Source organism: Schistocerca cancellata, chromosome 7, assembly GCF_023864275.1.
Source record: "Schistocerca cancellata isolate TAMUIC-IGC-003103 chromosome 7, iqSchCanc2.1, whole genome shotgun sequence".
NCBI lineage: Eukaryota > Metazoa > Arthropoda > Insecta > Orthoptera > Acrididae > Schistocerca > Schistocerca cancellata.
In genome coordinates this window covers 36,436,017-36,458,557 of record NC_064632.1, presented here as the reverse complement: position 1 = coordinate 36,458,557, position 22,541 = coordinate 36,436,017, and positions in this window count along the sequence as shown.

Genomic DNA, 22,541 nt, shown 5'->3' with positions numbered 1-22,541 from the left:
TGCTCACCAGATGGTAGAGTTTTGTCATGACTGGCTCTCCCGAGGCCATACTGAATAACTTACAGTAATTACATTTTTTGATTCATATACTAGTGTTAACATATTACACGATGTGGCGGGTGGCCGAGTGGTTCTAGGAGCTACAGTCTGGAACCGCGTGACCGCTACGGTCGCGGGTTCGAATCCTGCCATGGGCATCGATATGCGTGATGTCCTTAGGTTAGTTAGGTTTAGGTAGTTCTAAATTCTAGGGGACATTTTGTGGCGCAAATTAATATTTGCGAAACTAACGTTAGATCTTGTCTATCTTACTTGAATGGGCAGCCGTTTCTGGCCTAGGAATATTTAAAGCATTACTTCTTGCTCTTCTGGACTACCGTACATTTATATTTCTCGGATTGTGGAGTCTACTTCCACCTTATTAGGTACAGATTGGACAATTAATTTAAGCTTCAGGTTCTTAAAAAGCTATTTTTATCATTTTTTATTTTTGTTTTTGTTATTTACATGCCAGATTCCAAAATTTTCTCAATGATGACATCTCAGTATTTCATTCATGTCAATAATCTGAGCATTTCACCTGAGCATGACATGTTTCACATCGTAATTAATTCTTTCTTGAGTGCCAAATGATTATTTCGTCTTCCCTTTTTGTAAATAGCCCCGGCAGGTGGAAGATACCTTGAGGAATATGTAGTGGGGGGAATAAATCAACTCACTGGCAGAGATTCAACATTTTATTACAGAAAAACGCAATTTTGGATTACCACAAACGTTTACACTTATTTTTACGAATGTACCGTGAATGAAACAAGCCACTCGTAACTTTAGTCCTGAAACTGCTGTCTTTAAATGTTTTGCTCTTTCTCGTACGTTGTGAGCAATCACGACCTAAAAAGGTGTGCAGGGACACTTCAGTGTTAGTTTGTACACTGCTGGAAAACGTGTTCTGTTCAACGCAACTCCGCGAACCTCGTCAGCCATTATGGGAGCTAATCGCTCCTCGTGAATGACCCTGCGCCGACTGTCTATGCTGTCAGCTGGAAAGGAATTGCCCTGGAGCGCCGCATCTCCATCCTGCACTTCCACAGCCGGCTGCTGGTTTCTGGCGCACTCTGCTAGATGTAGAGCTGCACTTACAACTGCAGACACGGTCCATCTCTCTCTCTCTCTCTCTCTCTTACTCCACTCTCCCTCTGCACCTCCCTCATTGCCCGCTCCAACGACTTTCCATTTCGAGGCACGCCCCTGTGATAGATCACGGCGGTCGTAGAGCCGTTCCATTTGCTCCTCTAACTCCTGCGGTCTGGAGAGCGTGTAAATCACGGCCGTGAGCCGACTCATCTGAGCACACAGCAACGAAATCGCCAAATTGTTGAGAATTACGAACTCTTGGGAATATTATAAAAAAAGAAAAACTGTAACAGACATTCAGCGCGCAAGTCTAGAAAGAAATGAAACTTGTTGTTAATTTCTTGGGTGCATTTTGAAAAATGGTTCAAATGGCTCTGAGCACTATGGAACTTAACTGTTTAGGTCATCAGTCCCCTAGAACTTAGAACTACTTAAACCTGACTTACCTAAGGACATCACACACATCCATGCTAGAGACAAGATTGGAACCGGCGATCGTAGCGGTCGCGCGGTTCCAGAGTGTAGCGCCTAGAACCGCTCGGCCACTCCGGTCGACGGGTGCATTTTCCACAATTGTACAAAAGCAGGTGCCTCAACTCTTTACCCCATGTAACTTCCGTCAATACATACTTACGTATGTAGGAATATCAATCCAGTAAGGGACGTTGATTGAGTCGAAACATTTTTTTAAACTATTGCTTTGACTTCTCTGCTGTACAGGAGCGAAACTTGGGTTATCACAAAGTGAGGTAAGATCAAAATAAAGCAGCTGAAATGAGATTCCGACATACAGTGAAAGGTTATACATGCCAAGACTGGATTAGGAATGTGACAATTAGAGAAGAACTGGATGGTTAAGGGATAAACAGCACAACAGAAAAATCTAGAAACAGGTAGAAAGAGAATTGGAGCGGATATCCAGAAGAAATGCTGACGAATCAAATGTTGAGCTACAGACCGAGAGGAAGGAGAAACCCTGACAGGTGTAGTGTAAAATGGATTATTCATGAGAATTGCCTATGTTCCACTGAGGACGCTCACGCTGGCGAAAGATGGTCGTGTCTCTTACAAGCATTTTATGTACTGGAAAAAAATCTGCTGTCCGCACCCAGATCTGTGATCTGTGCAGGAGGTGCGTATGCAGTGATGCAACAACACGGGCAAGGCGCGGTGTGGTGAGGGCAGCAGCACTTGCTAGACGTGGATGTTTATGCCTTAGTGACGCCCTTGAAGGTGTCGTGAACACCTCAGAGAAAACGGACATTCTGCAACGTAAACGCTTAAAACAAATGAAGATAGTACATCTTAGATCTTAAATCGAGTTTGACGTGATCGGACGTGTTGATCGATATGTCTTAGTTTATGAGTTACTGATATTTCGATCTGCTTTCATAAATTATGTTGTGCCAATACGAAAACCATCCTTGGAAACGTATTCGTCATTCAGTAGCGGGAAGAAGTGAGACACACTCTTACAGCATCACTCTGCCTGGATAGGATGTCAAAAAGAATAAGTTCACGCACGGTCGTGGTACGCAGTACCTGTACCACGAGAATAAAAACTGTAAGACGGCCGTATCGGAAGAACAACAATCAAAGGTAAATTAGACCACATCACACAGACAGAGCCGCCGCCCAGTGTACCCAGTTCATGGCGTTATACCCAAGTCGCCGCACACACACAGGAGGACACGCATCATTGGCCCAAAATGAGATGGGCTGAAAGGTAATTTTTGAATAGAAAACAGGTAGGTAGCCTAATCACTAGAAGACACGATGATGATGATGATGATGATGATGATGATGATGATTGAATGTCCAAAGTACCGGGTGATCAAAAAGTCAGTATAAATTTGAAAACTGAATAAATCACGGAATAATGTAGATAGAGAGGTAAAAATTGACACACTTGCTTGGAATGACATGGGGTTTTATTAGAAGCAAAAAAATACAAAAAACAAATACAAAAAATGTCCGAAAGATGGCGCTTCATCTGATCAGAATAGCAATAATAAGCGTAACAAAATAAGACAAAGCAAAGATGATGTTCTTTACAGGAAATGCTCAATATGCCCACCATCATTCCTCAACAATAGCTGTAGTTGAGGAATAACGTTGTGAACAGCACTGTAAAGCATGTCCAGAGTTATGGTGAGGCATTGGCGTCGGATGTTGTCTTTCAGCATCCCTAGAGATGTCGGTCGATCGCGATACACTTGCGACTTCAGGTAACCCCAAAGCCAATAATCGCACGGACTGAGGTCTGGGGACCTGGGAGGCCAAGCATGACGAAAGCGGCGGCTGAGCACACGATCATCACCAAACGACGCGCGCAAGAGATCTTTCACGCGTCTAGCAATACTTTGTTTTTTTTTTTGTTCTATTAAAACCCTATGTCATTCCAAGCATGTGTGTCAATTTTTACCTCTCTATCTACATTATTCCGTGGTTTATTAAGTTTCAAATTTATACTGACTTTTTGATCATCCGGTACATAAAATATGCCTAATGTGTTACATTTTAGTTTTGTTACACAGGAGCCAGTTGACATTCACTGTTGGATAAATGCATCTTCTAGAATTTTCCATGAACTGCTGCTGTCTTCAGCCATATGCAGCCATATTCCTCCTGAATACGTTCTGATGCCACCCATCCCTCTTCCGTTCGGTCAAGACCGAGGTGGCGCACTGGTTAGCACACTGGACTCGCATTCAGGAAGACGGCGATTCAAACCCGCGTCCAGACATCCTGATTTAGTTTTTCCTTGGTTTCCTAAATCGCTTCAGGCAAATTCTGGGCTGGTTCCTTTGAAAGGCACGGCTGACTTCTTCCCCTAACCCGTTGGGACCGGTGACCTCACTATTTGGTCCCCTTCCCTAAAACAACCAACCTTTCGGTCAGCGTCTTAGCCTTATTATGGAATCTAACAAAGAGCTCTCTTGGTTCGGCTGATTCGCTTGGTTACATGTCCCGTGAACGTACATTTTACTTTCACTGCATTCGCTACTACGTCTTCTCTCCTGTCAGTTTATTAATTTCCCTATCTCTCCCAATCCCAACACGTATTTCTAAACAACACTTAGATTTACAATAATTTTCGAAATATAAATCTGCCTCACGTCGAGCCAATTGGGTACAAAGTTTCCTTTTTCAGACAAATCGGTTTCTTTATTTGAAACCATACTTAATTTACAAAAAACACTTCAGGCCATTTTTACTGTTCTACTTAGTTCTTTTCCTGTCTTAAAATTTCCTAAATGCAGAAACTGATACACTTCTTCCGAATAAATTTGTACATCACTATTTTAGTTTAGTGATAAGTATTTTCGTCCCTACTTTCAAATTTGTTCCATTGCTTCCATTAGGTTTTGAGGGTTATCTATACTAGAAGAAAACAGTGAACACAATCGGCGAAACTAATGTGATTCAGATATATTCCAATTACCAGCTTTCCCCTTTCGTTTTCTCATTTTAGAGATCTGAAATCTTTGAAGATAGTTTTGTGCATGTGAAATATCCCTGGATAACTCGCCATTGAATTCTGAATTTCTCAGTTTTCTGATGAGGTCTAATCAAGTCTACGACATTGACACATACATTCTTCAGCCTACAAAGATAGATTGCATCAGTGACTAATTTCTCAGTAACTGTTAAACTTTGACTCAGTTCAAGGAAAATTTATACTTCCTCAAAGTGTAAAGCTAACTGATAATTAAATGTCATTGTTATTTTGTATAATTTCGCCCAACACTTGTAGGTGCCACACTGTTGTATCCAGTTCTGCAGCCACGTGTTTCTTTGCTTGATTAACATCAAATGTTCTTTTCCTCTATGCGGTTGTTAATAATTCTAATGAATATCCTCCACCCTGTGGATAGTGGGCTGATTGGTCTTTAGTTTCCTATGTTTTGTATGTTCTCTGTGTTATGTTCCCTGTGTAGGAAATAGACACGATACATTATCTTTGTGTTACTCTGATATACACTATGTGATCAAAAGTATGCGGATGTCAGGCTGAAAATTACTTAGAAATTCGTGGTGCCCTCCATCAGTAATTTTGGAATTCAATGTTGTGTTGAAACACCATTAGCCTCAATGACAGCTTCCACTCTCGCAGGCAGCCCATTCTTCACGGAGTGCTACACTTGAAGAGAGGTATCGATGTCATTCGGTGAGGCCTGGCACGAATTGCGCGTTCCAAAACATCCCAAACGTGTTCTATAGGACTCAGATCAGGACTCTGTGCAGGCCAGGGATGTTATTGTCGCGTAACCACTCCGCCACAGGCTGTGCATTATGAACGAGTACTCGATCGTGTTGAAAGATGCAGTCGCCATCCCCGAATTTCTCTTCAACAGTGGGAAGTAAGAAGGTGCTTAAAAATCAACTGAGGCCTATGCTATGATAGTGCCAAGCAAAACAACAAGGGGTGCAAGCCTCCTCCACGAAAAACACGACCACACCATAACACAACCACCTCCAAATTTTACTGTTCGCATACACACGCTGTCAGATGACGTTCACAGGGCATTCGCCAGACCCACACCCTGCCAGCGGATCGCCACATTGTGTACCGTGATTCGTCACGCCACACAGCGTTTTTCCACTGTTCAATCGCCCAACATTTACGCTCGTTACACCAAGCGAGACGTCGTTTGGCATTTATCGGCGTGATGTGAGGCTTATGAGCAGACGCTCGACCATGAAATCCAAGTTTTGTCAACTCCCTCCTAATTCTGATAGTTATGTTATGTTATGTTATGTTAACCGAGGACCTAGCAACGACGGAGCGGCTCCGTCCCCGCCGCAGCCGCAGTGGTCCGCAACCCCACGACGACTACCGCTGTCCACTTCACCCCTCCGCCCTCCCATACCGAACCCAGGGTTATTGTGCGGTTCGGCACCCGGTGGACACCCCCCCCCCCCCCCCCCCCCCCCCGAGGGAACGTCTCACACCAGACGAGTGTAACCCATATGTTTGCGTGGTAGAGTAATGGTGGTGTACGCGTACGTAGAGAACTTGTTGGCGCAGCAATCCCCGACATAGTGTAGCTGAGGCGGAATAAGTAGAACCAGCCCGCATTTGCAGAGGCAGATGGAAAACCGCCTAAAAACCATCCACAGACTGGATGGCTCACCGGACCTCGACACAAATCCGCCGGGCGGATTCGTGACGGGGAGCGGCGCTCCTTCTCGCCCTGAAAATTTTGACAGTACTTGCAGTGGATCCCGATGCAGTTTGGAATTCCTGTGATTGTCTGGATAGATGTCTGCCAATTACACATTACGACCCTCTTCAACTGTCAGCGGTCTCTGTCAGTCAATAGACGAGGTCGGCCTGTACGCTTTTGTGCTGTACGTGTCCCTTCACGTCCCCACTTCACTATCACACCGGAAACAGTGGACCTAGGGATGTTTAGGAGTGACACCCAATCACCTGACCACGTTCAACGCCTGTGAGCTCCGCAGAACGCCCCATTCTGCTCTCTCACGATGTCTAATGCCTACTGAGGTCGCTGATATGGAGTGCCTGGCAGGAGGTGGCAGCACAATGAACCTAATATGAAAAACATACGTTTCCGGGGGTGTCCGGATACTTTTGGTTTATTCGATATATGCTTACAAAGACAGTCACGTATTTGGTGAGCTAGGGTACAAATTTCGTTATTATAACTTTATAAAACCGTTCGATTTCCTCTGACAACAACTTTCTTGTCCTCCAAACGTCGTAGTCGTGTCAAACAGACTTCCCAACCCATATCGCATTACTTTCGTGTAATACGAGGACGGATTTTATTATGTAGCGGTATGTACCCTCGCACTTTGTTTACAACAGCCTCAGTCAGCAAATTCATCTGCTGTAATATAGACTGCTTGTTGAATCATAGTCCTTCTACGTCCCAAAACGATGACTCCCTTCATTCTTCGAATTTATCTCAGTAAGTTTGTACAGCCACATGCACAGCTCGTAGCTCATCTCAAGGTGTGCACTTAATTATTCCTGTTTCATTATGTGACACAGTATAGTCCAAGTTTGCCTGTATCAGTCGATCCACCTCTCATAAACCTCAGTCACCATTTACCGTACATAGCTTTCACTAGGTTTATAAAACCACAACACGCTGTTTTTGTCAGTTCATTATTTATGGCTAGAAGGCAGTTTCCTCTGATGTTTCTCATAATCTTTTGGACGATTTGATGATTGACCACAGATGGACTTACTCTCCTACCGTCCTGGTCACCATGAACACCTTCTTCATAACGTTTTAATTTTATTCTGATGGAACTCTAATTAAAACTGAATTTTTTTCCTTGATGTTTTACGATGCCAAGAACATATTCTTTAACTTATTAACTACTAAATTGTAACGACTTATAGGTCGATTTTCGCTGCGCACAATTCAGATACGAAAGAACTAGTTTTCAATTTCATTGGTTTGAATCACTGGATGCATGGATCTCAAAGGAAATGTGTGTTACGATTTCAGCAACTAAATTCGCTTTGAATAACGATAGTAGAATTCTTGATACATTACTAGTTTCCTTTAAAAGGTAAAAATATTAAAAAAGTTAAATGTTTTCTGATATTATTTGTCTAAAATTAAGAAGCAAAATAGATTAGAGAAACATTTCACGAATCACTGAATAATACTCAAAGTTATGTACAACAAATTAGGCACGTCACATGCCACGTTTCTGCACAAAACATTTAGGGGTTGAAGATATTAACTTCTTGACACAGCATTTGCATAGCTAGCGGTAGTAGTTCGTGAAATACACTGATGCGCCAGAACATTATGGCCACCTGCTTAATAGCTTGCTTGTCCGCCTTTGAAACAAAATACGTCTCCGATTCTAAGTATCACGGATCCGACAGCTTTTTGGCAGGTTTTTGGAGGTATGTGGCATTAGATGTCTGTGCACAGGTCATGTAATTCTCGCAAATAACGGCCCGCTGGTTTGCATACGCGGTGATGGCGCCCAGTAGCGACCCAGATAGGTTCAATAGGATTTACATCACACAAATTTGGTAGCCGAGACATCAACGTGAGTTCACTATAATGCTCCTCAAACCACTCTAGTACGGTTCTTGCTCCGAGACACGCAGTTACACCCCTGAAAGATTATATCGTCGTTGCGGAAGACGTCAAGCGTGAAGGCACGCAGGTCGTTTGCAGCTGTCACTTAGTTCGGTTTCTACCACAGGTCCCACGCATGCGCAAGAATACGCTTTCCATAGCATAATACTGCTCCCACCAGGCCGTGTCCGTAGCGCGCTGCACGTTTCGAGCCCCGGTTCACTTCGATGACGGCGTTTGTGGAGACGACCAATGACCCAGTGTAACAAATATGTGATTCACCAGAAGAGCCGACACGTTTCAACTGATCGACGGTCGAATCTCAATGGTCTTGTTATACCGGAGGCAAGGTAGCCCCGGAGGGCCGGCAACACCACAGAGGACGAGGTTGTCTATGCATAGAGGCGTACCCAAAAGCACCATGTTTTTTTTTTCTTTATTGTTTTTCAATTCCCATTGGGGCGGGCTGGCAGCAGCATATGCGCTGCTCTTCAGCCGAATGACATAGAACAAACAATAGAAGACATTTAAAAATAACAAAGGAGAGAATATGGTCAACATAGATATAAAAAAGGAGGAACATCATGGAAGGCAATAGACAAAAAAACGGGGTGACCGTAAAATGGAGATAAAAAACTGTGAAAACTGTTTAAAAGTAGCACACACAAACGGCCACACACTGCGACAATTAAAAGAACACAAGGCACAGTATGACTGGAGCATAAAAGGTATCGACGGATGGCGTAGCACATAGCAAACACTGACGGCGAACCTCAAGGCAGTACACAATTAAAATCACACCTCTTGACGCACACGAGAAACAGCACTAAACACAACACTGATGTGACACACTGACGATGAACAAAACAGAGGATCTGCCAGGTGCAAGGAGATGAGGGAGAGTGGAAGAAGGGAGGAAGGGGAAGAGATGGGGGAGATGAGCGGTGGAGCGCGCAGAAGAGGGCCAGGTAGGGAGGGATGTGGGAAGAATGGAGGCAAGTATGGGGTGCAGGGTCTCAGGGGAGGGGGGGGAAGGAGGAAAATCCACTCTGGGAGAAGGAGAGAAGAGGAAAAAAGGGGGACCTGGGGAGGGGGCGGGAACAAGGCCAGGTTATAGTTGGAAGGAAGGGTAGATGTCACAGCGAAGTTTGTCATCCGGGAGGAGGAGGCGTTGGAAATTGCCCTGATGAAGGAGATGGAGGGTGTGGAGGTGGAGAGAGGGACAGATACAGCGATAGAGGTGCGGCAACATGCGGGGGTGGAGAGGAAGGAGGAAACCAGAGGGTGGGGGGGATCAAGCCTGCGGACAATGTGAAGGATGCGGAGATGTTGGAGGAACAGGAAGGGGATCAGTTCATACAGGAGCTGTGTGGGGGAGGAAGGCGGATACGGAAGGCAAGGCGGAGCACATGGCATTCAAGGATTTGGAGGGCCTTGTAAAAGCAGGTGAGGGCGGAGATCCAGGCAATGCTGGCTTAACAGAGGATAGGATGGATGAGGGATTTGTAGGTGTGGAGGATGGTAGAAGGATGCAATCCCCATGTCCGGCCAGACAGGAGTTTCAGAAGGCGGAGGCGGGAATGGGCTTTCTGCTGGACGGTCTGGAGATGAGGGGTCCAGGTGAGGTGTCGGTCAAGGGTGAGGCCAAGGTATTTCAGGGTGGGGGTGAGCTGCATGGGACGACCATAAAGGGTGAGGTAGAAATCATGGAGGCGAAAGGAGCGAGTGGTGCGGCCTATGATGATTGCCTGGGTTTTGGAGGGGTTGAGACGGAGAAACCACTGGTTACACCAAGTGGCGAACTGGTTAAGGTGGGTTTGGAGGGTACAATGAGACCGTTGAAGGGTAGGATAGAGAGCCAGGAAGGCGGTGTCATCAGCATACTGGAGAAGGTGGACTGGTGGGGGTGGCTTGGGCATATCAGCTGTATACAAGAGATAAAGGAGAGGGGAGAGGACAGAACCCTGGGGGACGCCAGCCGTGGGATAAAAGATACGGCAGTTGGTGTTGTGGAGGGTGACATAGGAAGGACGGTGCGAGAGGAAGGAAGCGAGCAGATGGACAAAATTGATAGGCAGGGCGTAGGTTTCGAGTTTAAAGAGGAGACCGGGATGCCATACATGGTCATAGGCATTTTGGAGGTCAAGGAAAACAAAAATGGCAGAGCGACGGGAGTTGAGCTGGAGGGACAGTAGGTGAACAAGGTTGAGGAGTTGGTCTTCAGCAGAGAAGGAGGGTCGGAAGCCACACTGGGTAAGGGGGAGGAGGTGGTATTGTGCAAGGTGCTGATGGATACGGTGGGAGAGGATGGATTCAAGGACCTTACTGAAGAGGGAGGTGAGGCAGATGGGACGATAGGAAGAGGTGGCAGAAGGGGGTTTGTTGGGTTTGAGGAATAAGAGGACGCGGGAGGTCTTCCACAGGTCAGGGTAGAAGCCAGTAGAGAGGATGACGTTATAGAGATGGGCGAGGACAGTCAGGAAGGAATAGGGGATTTCTCGAAGGTGACAGTACGTGACACAGTCATGACCAGGGGCCGTGTTGCGTTTGGACCAGAGGATAAGTTCAATGTCTTGTGCTGTGATGGGAGTGTTTATGTTGGAGGGGGGCAACTGCCCCAAGTACTGGAGACTAGGAGCAAGTGGAGTGACTGAGGTATTGGCACGTTCCATGACGGTGGGGAAATGAGCATAATCAAAGTGGGGATCATCGGGGATAGAGAAGACCTCGGAAAGGTGGGAAGCGAAGTGGTTGGCCTTACTGAGGTTGTCAGGAAGGGGGCGATCGTTATGGAGAAGGGGATAGTAAGGAGTGGAAAGGGAACCAGTAAGGCGATGGAAGGCGGACCAGTACTTGGAGGAGTTGATAGGTAGGGTGGCGTTGAGTCGTGTGCAGGTCTGGCGCCTGTTTCGGCGTTTCGTTGGTGTAATAAGGTTCCGTACGTGTCGCTGTATTTGCTGGTGGCGTTGGAGTGTATCCCTGTCACGAGTGCGCAGGAAGGAGCGATAGAGGCGGCGGGATTCACGGAGGAGGACAGCCCGTAGAGGGAGAGTGGGCGGTTTGGGTGCATGGTTTTAGTAGGAACATGGGCCTCCACGGCCTTCTGAAGGAAGGACGAGGCATGGATGATGTCGTCAGGATGGCGATAGGTAAGAGGGTGGCTTTCGACCTGGGTGGAGATGGAGTCCCGTTAGGCATCCCAGTTGGCACAGCGATAGTCATGGACGACCTTGGGAGGGGGTGCAGGGTGCGGAGCCGGAGGGGGGCGGTGAGCAGACGTTATGGTGAGAAAGACAGGGAGATGATCGCTACCTGTGGGGTCAAGGACGGCAACAGCAATACGCCCAAGGAGGTTGGTGGAGGCAATGACAACATCAGGGGTGGTGTCACTTTCGGGCCGGGTGTGCTGGGGAAGGGTAACAAGGTCACCTTGGATTGTGGAGAGGAACTGATGCCACCGCCGAAGGGCAGCAGGAGTGCGGCTATGGATGTTGAGGTCGGCAGCAATCACATAGGTGGAGAAGGTGTGGTCAATGTGCGAGATGAAGTCATAAGGAAGAGAAGCAGTGGAGCGGACATAGATGGTGGCACAGGTAATGGTGAGGGAGGGGAAGAAGACGCTAAGGATAAGGTGTTCAGTGGGGTCATTGAGGAGAGGTTGTGGTCGGACGGGGATATGCTTAAGGTGGCCAATCGTGACTCCAACCTGCGCACGAGGACCAGGAGCGTCAGTGCAGTGGAGGATACAGGGAGAGGTGCAGATATAATGGTGGGGCTGGAGAAAGGTTTCGTTCAAGAGGAAGGTGTCAACCTGATGGTGGGAGAGGGTGTGCATGAGGAGGTATTTGTTGGAGCGGAAGGAGCGAATGTTCTGGAAGAGGATGCGATACTCGCGCCGCGCCATGGCGGGAAGGAGGGGGGGAAGAGAGGGAAGCGAAGAGACTTAAACTAGGGTGTCAAGGTGGGTGAAGGTGAAGTGGGTTTGGTTGTGGCAGTAGGTGGCGAAGGTGTTCAGGTGGAAAACGGAGCGAGCGGCAAGGGAGATTTGTTGGAAGGTGTGGGGGCACTGAAAAGGGTGAATGTTTTGGAGGACAATGGTAAGGAACCGGATGATGTCCTTGGCCGTGGGGGGTGGATGGAGGGAATTGTTGGGATGGACAGGGGGATCGACAGGACGAACTGGGACTGTAAGCTCAGCGGTGGCTGGAGGGGGTTTAGCTTTACACTTGTCTGAGTAGGTGGGATGGGGGCCATTGCAGGTATTACAGGAAGGAGGAGCAGCGAGGTTGGGGCAGTTCTTAAGAAAGTGGGAGGCCTTGCAATGGGGACAGGTGGGGGGGGTTTTTGCAGTTGGGAGTCAGGTGGTCATTGTAAATCAGGCACCGCTGGCAATGGTAGGATTGGGGAGGGGATTGGGAGGATTCGACAGGGTGGCGACAGTGGTATATCAGGACACCCTGGGTGAGGAGATGGTCAATGGATAGGGCAGACTCAGAGAACACCCGCATGAGGTAGGTGGGACCAGAGGCATTGTGGATACGGCGGGCAGAGCGGATTTCCAAGTCCAGGTGGGAGTTCAGTTCTGCCAACACTTCATCCTCTGTAATCACTGGGCTGAGCTTGGTGATCACAGTGGTGTTGGTGGGGGGGGGGGGGGGGACGACGAGGAGGCTGGGGCTGACGAGGAGTGGAAGTGGAAAGGAAGGGTGTCAGAGAGGCGTGGGGGCCAAACATAACTCGTGGGAGTGTTCTCAGGAGGGCTGTGTGAAAGGATGGGGACGGGGACTTGATAAGGACTGAGTCCCTGCGGGGAATGAGTTGGGAAATGGGAGCACCAGGTAAGTACTTTCGCATCTCCATGGTGAGGGTACGAGCGTCGTGGAACTTAGGATCGGGAGTTGACAGGACAAAGGTGTGGAGGGTGGGAGCCGAGGTATTGGTGGCAGGAGGAGGGGTGGTGTCCATGGAGACGGCAGGGGGAGGGGGAGGAGGTGTTGACTTTTTGTGGGAAGGGGTGGAAGCAGAGTCGGTAATAACGCGTTTTTGGGGTTTTTTGGACACTGGAGGCTGGGAGGAGGGGAGAGGAACAGGGAGGAGAGGGAGGTGGCGGGTGGCAGATCCCTGTGGCGTAGTGGAGGCGCCGGGAGAAGCAGCCGGTTCAGTAGTGGCGATGGTAGCTCGGCGCGACGTGATGCGTGCGGGAGATGCAGATGACAAAGTGACAGGGTGGGTGAGATAGGGGAAGCCAACCACGTGAGGGGCGGCAGCAGAGGCGGTAACAGAAGCGTACGTGAGGGCGGGGGTAGTAGTGGGAGCTGTTGAGGGTGTGGAGGCTGGAGGAAGGGTGTAGAGGTGTGGGTATACAGCAAGGGGGGAGACAGGGGGATGGGTAAGTGGGGGAAGGGGAGGTGAGGTGGAAGGAGGGAGGCCAGGGGCGGCACTCCAGGAAGTGACTGTGGGAGAGGGGGAGGGGGAGATGTAGATGACAGTGGAGGTGGGAGTACTCATTGCAGACGAATGGCGACGGACAGACGAACGGGCAGCGGGCAGCGGCGGCGGCGGCGGCGGCGGCGGCGATGGTCGGCGACGAACAGACGGGCGGACAGCAGACAGCAGCGTCGGCGGCGGCGGCGGCGGCGGTTACGGCGACGGCGATGGACAGCGAGCAAGCAGGCGCACGGACGGACAGCTACAGCAGCAAGCGGCGGGCAGGCGGACAGACAGACAGACAGACAGACACAATCTTCGGAGATTCCACCCTGAGAGTAGCCCAGGCTTTGCAATCTGACGCTTTCGAAGGAGGGGATCCAACCCTCTAGATGAAAGCACCATGGTAAACACTGGCTATTTACATACAAGATTGGAGACAGACATTCCGAGCACTACTTCCTGCACAGGGAGCTCGAGCCATGGCCTGCAGGAAGTATCACTGCACCGAAATCTGATTGGCTGGAGACAGCTATTTAGGGGCAGAACCAGGTCGAAGCTCAGTTCACGCCGGATGCCGACCTCGTGTACTGCAACCGTCGAAGATTACGTCTTTGTCTCGGAATTGGACTGTTACTAGTGTGAGAGTGTGTTACTACGAACCTTTGTGGAAAATAAAATGTGAAATTTTGTTTGCCTCAATTAGGAAACTTTTTTTCGTTATTGCTACCTTTCGTTTATATGTTCAGTCATCAACCTTGTGAACTTACATCAATAAAAGTTGTGTTGTGAAAAATTGCGAATTGTCAGTCACAACGGGTGTTGTATCCACTGCAACCCTAACTGACGATGTCGTTGTGCAACATGTGAACACTTTAGTGTTAATACTCTCCAAGACCCAGGCGATCATCACAGGCTGCACCACCCACTCCTTCCGCCTCCATGATTTCCACCTCACCATTTATGGCTGCCCTATCCACCTCACTCCTACCCTCAAATACCTTGGCCTCACACTTGACCGCCACCTCACCTGGACTCCCCATCTCCTTACCATCCAACACAAAGCTCACAACCGCCTCCGCTTCCTGAAACTCCTGTCCGACCGGACGTGGGGTCTGCATCCTTCCACCATCCTTCACACCTACAAATCCTTGATCCGCCCCATCCTCTGTTATGCCAGCGTAGCTTGGATTTCCGCCCCTCCCCGGTTCTATAAAGCCCTCCAAATCCTCGAATGCCATGCGCTCTGCCTCGCGTTCCGCATCCACCTTCCATCCCCCATGCGCATCCTCTACGACCTCATCCCCTCCCCCACCTTCACCTTTTCCTTGAACACATCTGCACACTATATATTGTCCGCTGCCTTGATCCCCCTCACCCCCTGGTGTCTCACTTCCTCTCCACCCCTAACCAGTTGCCGCGCATTTACCATTGTGTCCCACCGTCTCTCCATCTCCACACCTTCCATCTCCTTTCCCAACACAACTTCCACCGTCTACCCCTCCCAGATGATGAGCTTCGCCCTGACATCTACCCTTCCTACTAACTCTTACCCCATCTTCCTGCCTCCTCCTCAGTGCTCCCTCTCCTCCCCCTCCCTCCTCCTGAGCGGCTTCCCCTCCTACTCCCCCTCCATCTCTTGTGCCTCCTTTCAGTGTCTCTGCACTCACTCTTGCCCTGTCTTCCCTCTTCATCTCCCACCACATGTGTCTCCTGCCTCTTCGTGTATCCACTGATGCCCCTCCTCTCTCCATCCCGCCACTTACCCTGCTGCCCCTTGCTCTCTCTTCCTTTTCCATCCTCTCTGCCCTTTCCCTGGGCAGGTCCCATCTGGCAGTTTTATTCTTCATCGTGTGTGCTCCAAGTGGGTTTTAAGTGTGTTTTCTGGATTATTTTTACTACTGTGGCCGACTATTAACGTGTGCCTGTCCATTCAGTGCCCTCTCTGAGTTTTGAAGAATCGCCAACTGTGTTTTTTAACTTTCTGGTGACCTTTTTTTTTTAACTGTCCTCCATGAACGTCTCCATGTTAGTCTATTTTTTCCCTCCATTTTCTCCCATTATTCTCTTTCAAGTTCCCCTTTATCGCCTTCTGTATGTGACATTTCATTCTTATTTTAAGTTGTCATGTCACTCGGCTGAAGAGCGGCGGATTGTGCCGCTGACAGCCCTCCCCTGCCCATATGGGGCAGGGGAATGAAATCCCAATAAAGGAAAAAAATGAACACTTTAGGAAGGTCTACTGTGGAGCGCTGCTGAGCGGTGTATTCCAGAACACTTGTGTGTGCACCAGCATTGTGCTCTTTCAGTAGACATACCACAAACATACATCTATCCTACTTTACAGAGACAAGCCTCCGAATGTCACGTTCTGTGAAGAGTCGTGGACGTCCAATCATTCAGAAGCTAGTGGTAGTTTCACTGTCCTTCTATCTTCCCCATTGATGTTCACGACAATAGCACATGAACATTCGACCAGCTTCGCCGTTTTCGAGGTACACGTTCACAGGCTCTGCTTAATAATAATCTGCCCATTTTCAGAGTCGCTTATCTTAATGGATTTTCCCATTTCTATAGGGTGACCCACCGTCCATATCTGTTCCGCTTACGTAGTTTTGTTACCGTGTGAGATGCTCGCAACGCCACCAGGGGGCATCCAGCTTCGCAGTTGGCAATGGTCATGTTGTTTTGGCTCATCAGTGTATTTCAGTTCACTCTTAAATCGGTTATGAAGTTTTCCTTAATTACCCTGCATAATTTCAAGCAATTAAATTTATTTATTTATTTATTTATTTTGTAAAACAGACCTCTTGCTGGACGATTTGTACCCCATTTATCGATTTCCCACTTTTCATTTGGCTACGAATATTAGGATAAAAATTTTCCCTCAAATCACTAATTGAATTTTCTTAATTACTCTGATTACTGTCAAGCAATTGACTCATTTTTTGCAAAACTATATCTCAGGCTATTCAATTTATCCATTTGTCAATTTCCCATTTTTCATTTGGCTGTTACATTCAACATCCATAATCCATTGTATAACTTCAAGGGGGTCTCATTTTCACTCGACTCAAACATCTGACCAAAAACTGAACCGTTTCTCATGTTGTAAACTATTCAGCAGGAGCTGAGATCAAAGAAAGGCACTTATTGATATGCTCTTCAGTAACGTGCTGCAACGTTCGATTCATTTGCTATACTTCAGCTTAACAGCTGGCACCAGTTTTAGTGCTTAATTGTGGGTCCATTGCTGTTTATCTGTCTCTAATGAATGCCTGCCTGATGCGGACAGATTAACACTGTAAATCCCTAGTAGTTATTGCAGGAGTGATTTTTCCGGATACACTTAGGTGGCAGCGGGTGCAAGTAACGTTACAAATAAACTCAAGAGAGATAGAAACAATCACCTGGGTCGTCTTAAATGCAGCTCAGTTCACCAACACCGGTCAAGACATACCCACGTGCGCTGTCGCACCACTTTTTCATGTAAATAAACAGATACGCACTACCAAATTCCACTCTTAAAATTCACCTGATGATGGTTGCCCCGTTGTGAAGCGAAACACTAAGGCAAGAACATCATCCTTCTGCAGTCCTGAATTATCATGGCATATTGTATTCTGTTCTTGTCTCCAGAACAGATCAAGCCTCAAACACATAAAATCGCTTATTAAATTCCCCAGTACTCCCATAATCGCTTCGTGGTATGTGAGACATACAAGTATGTGTGTACCTCTGACATTGTAGCTTTGTATCGATTTATAAAGTGCTGTGACTGTCTGTGTGAGTTTTGGTTGTCACAACGATGGGTGTTTGGCGCGTGCCAGCGTGGTGTGAAAGTGCAGCAGTATGCGGGAAGAGAGAGGCTGTGGGGATGCGTGGATTGGTCGCGCGCCTGTATTAAGTAGTATGTTTTATTTTTTGTTCCGTTAATGGTACATGGTTGCAGAAGATGCAATAACTGACACGATGTACGTTGTGTACAATTGGTGAATAAATGTGGTCTCTATTTAGCGCTGGTCTACTTATGTGCTAACCTACATTGTACAAAATAGTGTTTCTGAGCCGCTCCATAACAGAGTATAATACGAGTGGATCGTCGAAGTTTTAATGCCAGAAGCATTTCTCATACATCGTAGATGCTAATGATATATTACTAACGATATAATTTACGTAGAGTTCATATATCTAACAGGTTATAGTGTAAATAAAAGTCTTTTCTAAGAAAGGGTGGCTTTACAGCGCTTTAGTTGAGTATGATATTAAGTAGCAAGGGATTACCCTGCGAGGGGCGGGGGAAGGCAGTTCTTCAAAAACCAAACTCACATTCTGCCTCGCCATATATTACATATATCAACTACCAGTTTGAAGAAAGACACAAAAGTCACTGTCTGTGACTAGTAGCGCGTGTACTCGAAGCTATTTGTTGTTGAATCTCGAAACTACTAGCATTTCGCGTACGTTGCTATTCTCCTTACAAAAGACACATGGGTCTTGGTTCTAGGTGGCTCCCAATAGCGATGGTTTTTTTCTTCTCTCGTGTTACCAGTCAGCGTCAAATACACTAAAAAAGAGTAGCTGAAAGTTATCTGTCTGGCGTAAATAGTGAAGAAATTGTATACAAACTGTACTCTTTCAGTTAAGATCATTGTATGATCTGCGGTGACTTTGACTTTGGGTGGATACCAGTGATTTCGATGTCTACTAAAACAACAATAATAATCACCGTAGTTCCTGTATGCACTCGTTGCCCTAGTGCATCTTTATCTACAACCATATCATCCTCATTTCCCAGGTGCAGCCTCTTTAAATTTCCCTCTTCCCAGAACTCGCTATATCAGAGAACATTTGATGTGTTAAGTCTTTCTATAGCTGCCACTATCATTATTATTATTACTGTTACTATTATTATTATCATCACTATTAGTGGTAGCAGCAGCAATAGTAGTACAAGTACTGCCAGTATTAACTTTTACCAGTTCGTAGTCAATATTGTTTGCTCACGTTGTCACTATAGACACTCAAATCATTTTAATGCTGTTTGTCATACAGGGTGTTTCAAAATTGACTGGTATATTTGAAACGGCAATAAAAACTAAACGAGCAGCGATAGAAATACACCGTATGTTGCAATATGCTTGGGACAACAGTACATTTTCAGGCAGACAAACTTTCGAAATTACAGTAGTTACAATTTTCAACAACAGATGGCGCTGCGGTCTGGGAAACTCTATAGTGCGATATTTTCCACATATCCACCATGCGTAGCAATAATATGGCGTAGTCTCTGAATGAAATTACCCGAAACCTTTGACAACGTGTCTGGCGGAATGGCTTCACATGCAGATGAGATGTACTGCTTCAGCTGTTCAATTGTTTCTGGATTCTGGCGGTACACCTGGTCTTTCAAGTGTCCCCACAGAAAGAAGTCACAGGGGTTCATGTCTGGCGAATAGGGAGGCCAATCCACGCCGCCTCCTGTATGTTTCGGATAGCCCAAAGCAATCACACGATCATCGAAATATTCATTCAGGAAATTAAAGACGTCGGCCGTGCGATGTGGCCAGGCACCATCTTGCACAAACCACGAGGTGTTCGCAGTATCGTCTAAGGCAGTTTGTGGCGCCACAAATTCACGAAGAATGTCCAGATAGCGTGATGCAGTAATCGTTTCGGATCTGAAAAATGGGCCAATGATTCCTTTGGAAGAAATGGCGGCCCAGACCAGTACTTTTTGAGGATGCAGGGACGATGGGACTGCAACATGGGGCTTTTCGGTTCCCCATATGCGCCAGTTCTGTTTATTGACGAAGCCGTCCAGGTAAAAATAGGCTTCGTCAGTAAACCAAATGCTGCCCACATGCATATCGCCGTCATCAATCCTGTGCACTATATCGTTAGCGAATGTCTCTCGTGCAGCAATGGTAGCGGCGCTGAGGGGTTGCCGCGTTTGAATTTTGTATGGATAGAGGTGTAAACTCTGGCGCATGAGACGATACGTGGACGTTGGCGTCATTTGGACCGCAGCTGCAACACGGCGAACGGAAACCCGAGGCCGCTGTCGGATCACCTGCTGCACTAGCTGCGCGTTGCCCTCTGTGGTTGCCGTACGCGGTCGCCCTACCTTTCCAGCTCGTTCATCCGTCACGTTCCCAGTCCGTTGAAATTTTTCAAACAGATCCTTTATTGTATCGCTTTTCGGTCCTTTGGTTACATTAAACTTCCGTTGAAAACTTCGTCTTGTTGCAACAACACTGTGTTCTAGGCGGTGGAATTCCAACACCAGAAAAATGCTCTGTTCTAAGAAATAAACCATGTTGTCTACAGCACACTTGCACGTTGTGAACAGCACACGCTTACAGCAGAAAGACGACGTACAGAATGGCGCACCCACAGACTGCGTTGTCTTCTATATCTTTCACATCACTTGCAGCGCCATCTGTTGTTGAAAATTGTAACTACTGTAATTTCGAAAGTTTGTCCGCCTGAAAATGTACTATTGTCCCAAGCATATTGCAACAAACGGTGTATTTCTATCGCTGCTCGTTTAGTTTTTATTGCCGTTTCAAATATACCGGTCATTTTTGAAACACCCTGTATTTCAGCCATTATTTCGTGGATAACCACGATGAAAAATTGTATCACATGTTGAAACCTTGGTCCCATGTAAGAGAGAGCATGATGGCTCTAACCAGATCAGGTTAAATAAATAAATAATACAAATATATAAACAAAGTGTAGAATTTGGTAGCTTGGTCAGATTTTTCTTTATTAGAACAGATAACCCGTTTATGATCACATGTGTTATTAGAGCTTAAAAAGTAATGCCACAGCGGACATGTAGTTATAAACCGTGACGAAGAATTAGAATTCTGCAGTTTATTCAGATACGTAGCACATGTCTCTGTAGCTGAGTGGTGAGAAGAGGACAGCCATGTGGAGGACCGCGGCTCGCATCTCGGCGCTGCCACGAATTTCTCCTTAGTGAGGGGACTGCAACGAGGAGCGCTCAGCCTCGTGACGGTAACAGAGGAACCACGTCGATGAGAACTGGCGGCTCCGCGGTCTGGAAAGGAGACAGGGGCCGAAATAGCGATGAGTCTATTTCATGACCATCCATATTGTTTCCAACAGACGACATTGGCAGAAGCTGGCGGAGAGACGGGTAGACATCACGCAGTCCTCGCAGCCTGATTTCGGAGTTCGTAAATTCAACTATGTTATGCGTGAGAGGTTCCCACTATAAAGTATTAGCGTTAGTATGATTGCTGACTGCTAAACATAGTTTACCATCGTTTCTAGTTTTATCTTACACTCAAGCGTATTCTGTTTCCTCCACCCCTCTGCCTGGTACGAAACGCCCCCCCCCCCCACCCCCTACACACACAAAAGCTCACATCCTTGTAAATGTCAATATGGTGATACGGAGATGGATGTGAGTTAATCGTAGGTTTCTTGAATTATAGAACCTAGCACGTTCTCCTGGACATATCGAGTGTTCATCAGAGACATGGGTATCCTCAAGAGTACTCCAAAGAAAGGTGAAGGACTCAAGCGTATTCTGTTTCCTCCACCCCTCTGCCTGGTACGAAACGCCCCCCCCCCCACCCCCTACACACACAAAAGCTCACATCCTTGTAAATGTCAATATGGTGATATGGAGATGGATGTGAGTTAATCGAAGATTTCTTGAATTATAGAACCTAGCACGTTCTCCTGGACATCGAGTGTTCATCAGAGACACAGGTATTCTCAAGAGTACTCCAAAGTAGGGTCAAGGACTGCTTTTGTCCTCCATATACATAAATCATCTGGTGACACTGAAAATTTCGAAAAAGTGTCGTCGTTGAGTCACTGTAGGTGGATGCAGTATAATTTATAAAGAATTTATATTTGTTGTGATGAATGGCAGCTAGCTTTTAATGCGTAAAACTGCAAGTTAATGCACAAGGGTAGGAAAAACAATGGTGTAATGTTCGAATACGATGATGGTGGTTTGTTGCTTGAACAGTCATGGCAACTAAATATCTCGCAGTGGAAATCGATATGAAATGATACGAGCATTCGAGGTCCGTAATTCATCTACGATGGAGATCACGTAGAAAACACCAGTGTGACCATTTCTCAAACACTGGTTGAGTGTTTGGGATCCCTACCAGGTCGTGTTGCAACCAACACACGAGCATTACGGAAATAAGTCGTGAACTCAAATGAGAATCCTTGGAGGGAAACAGTGCTGAGAAAATTTAGATAACTGGCATTTGCAACTGACTGTTGAACGATTCTACAGCTATCAATGTACACTTGACAGCAAAAAAACTTGGCCACTGCTGAATGCAACCAAGATAACGCAGGTCCTGTAAACGACGAAACTCTGTGGGGTGCAGTCGTTTGGCTATACAAAATGGTTATCACAAGAGACCACTAAATAACTCTGCTCATTATGGCAGTCAGTCCAAATGTAATACCACAAGACAACAAATATTAGAAAACACGTTATTACAAATTCGTAAATTAAACTTCGTTACAGTAAGTAACATTTCAGAAGTCCAATCACATACATGACGAGCTGTTGTTGAGCCCACTGTTAACGAAACAAAGCTTGTATGTCTCATCGAGACTCGATTACGTAGAAAGAGACGTAAAACATCGAATTTCTCACCAGCATCAGTTTACAACGCCGAAACTCCGAACCTGGAAACAAAAGACGATATGTTTACACTGCACTGGGAACGCCATGAAGCATATATTGCCTCTGAAAAGTAAACACAAGACGTATGTAATAAAGTGCAACGCACAAGTGTGGAACGCCATGATGTAGTGGTGATAGATAGGGTGCAAAACATGGTACCCATATGAATTGCTAACTAAGCATAATCAGATATCTGATATTAAATA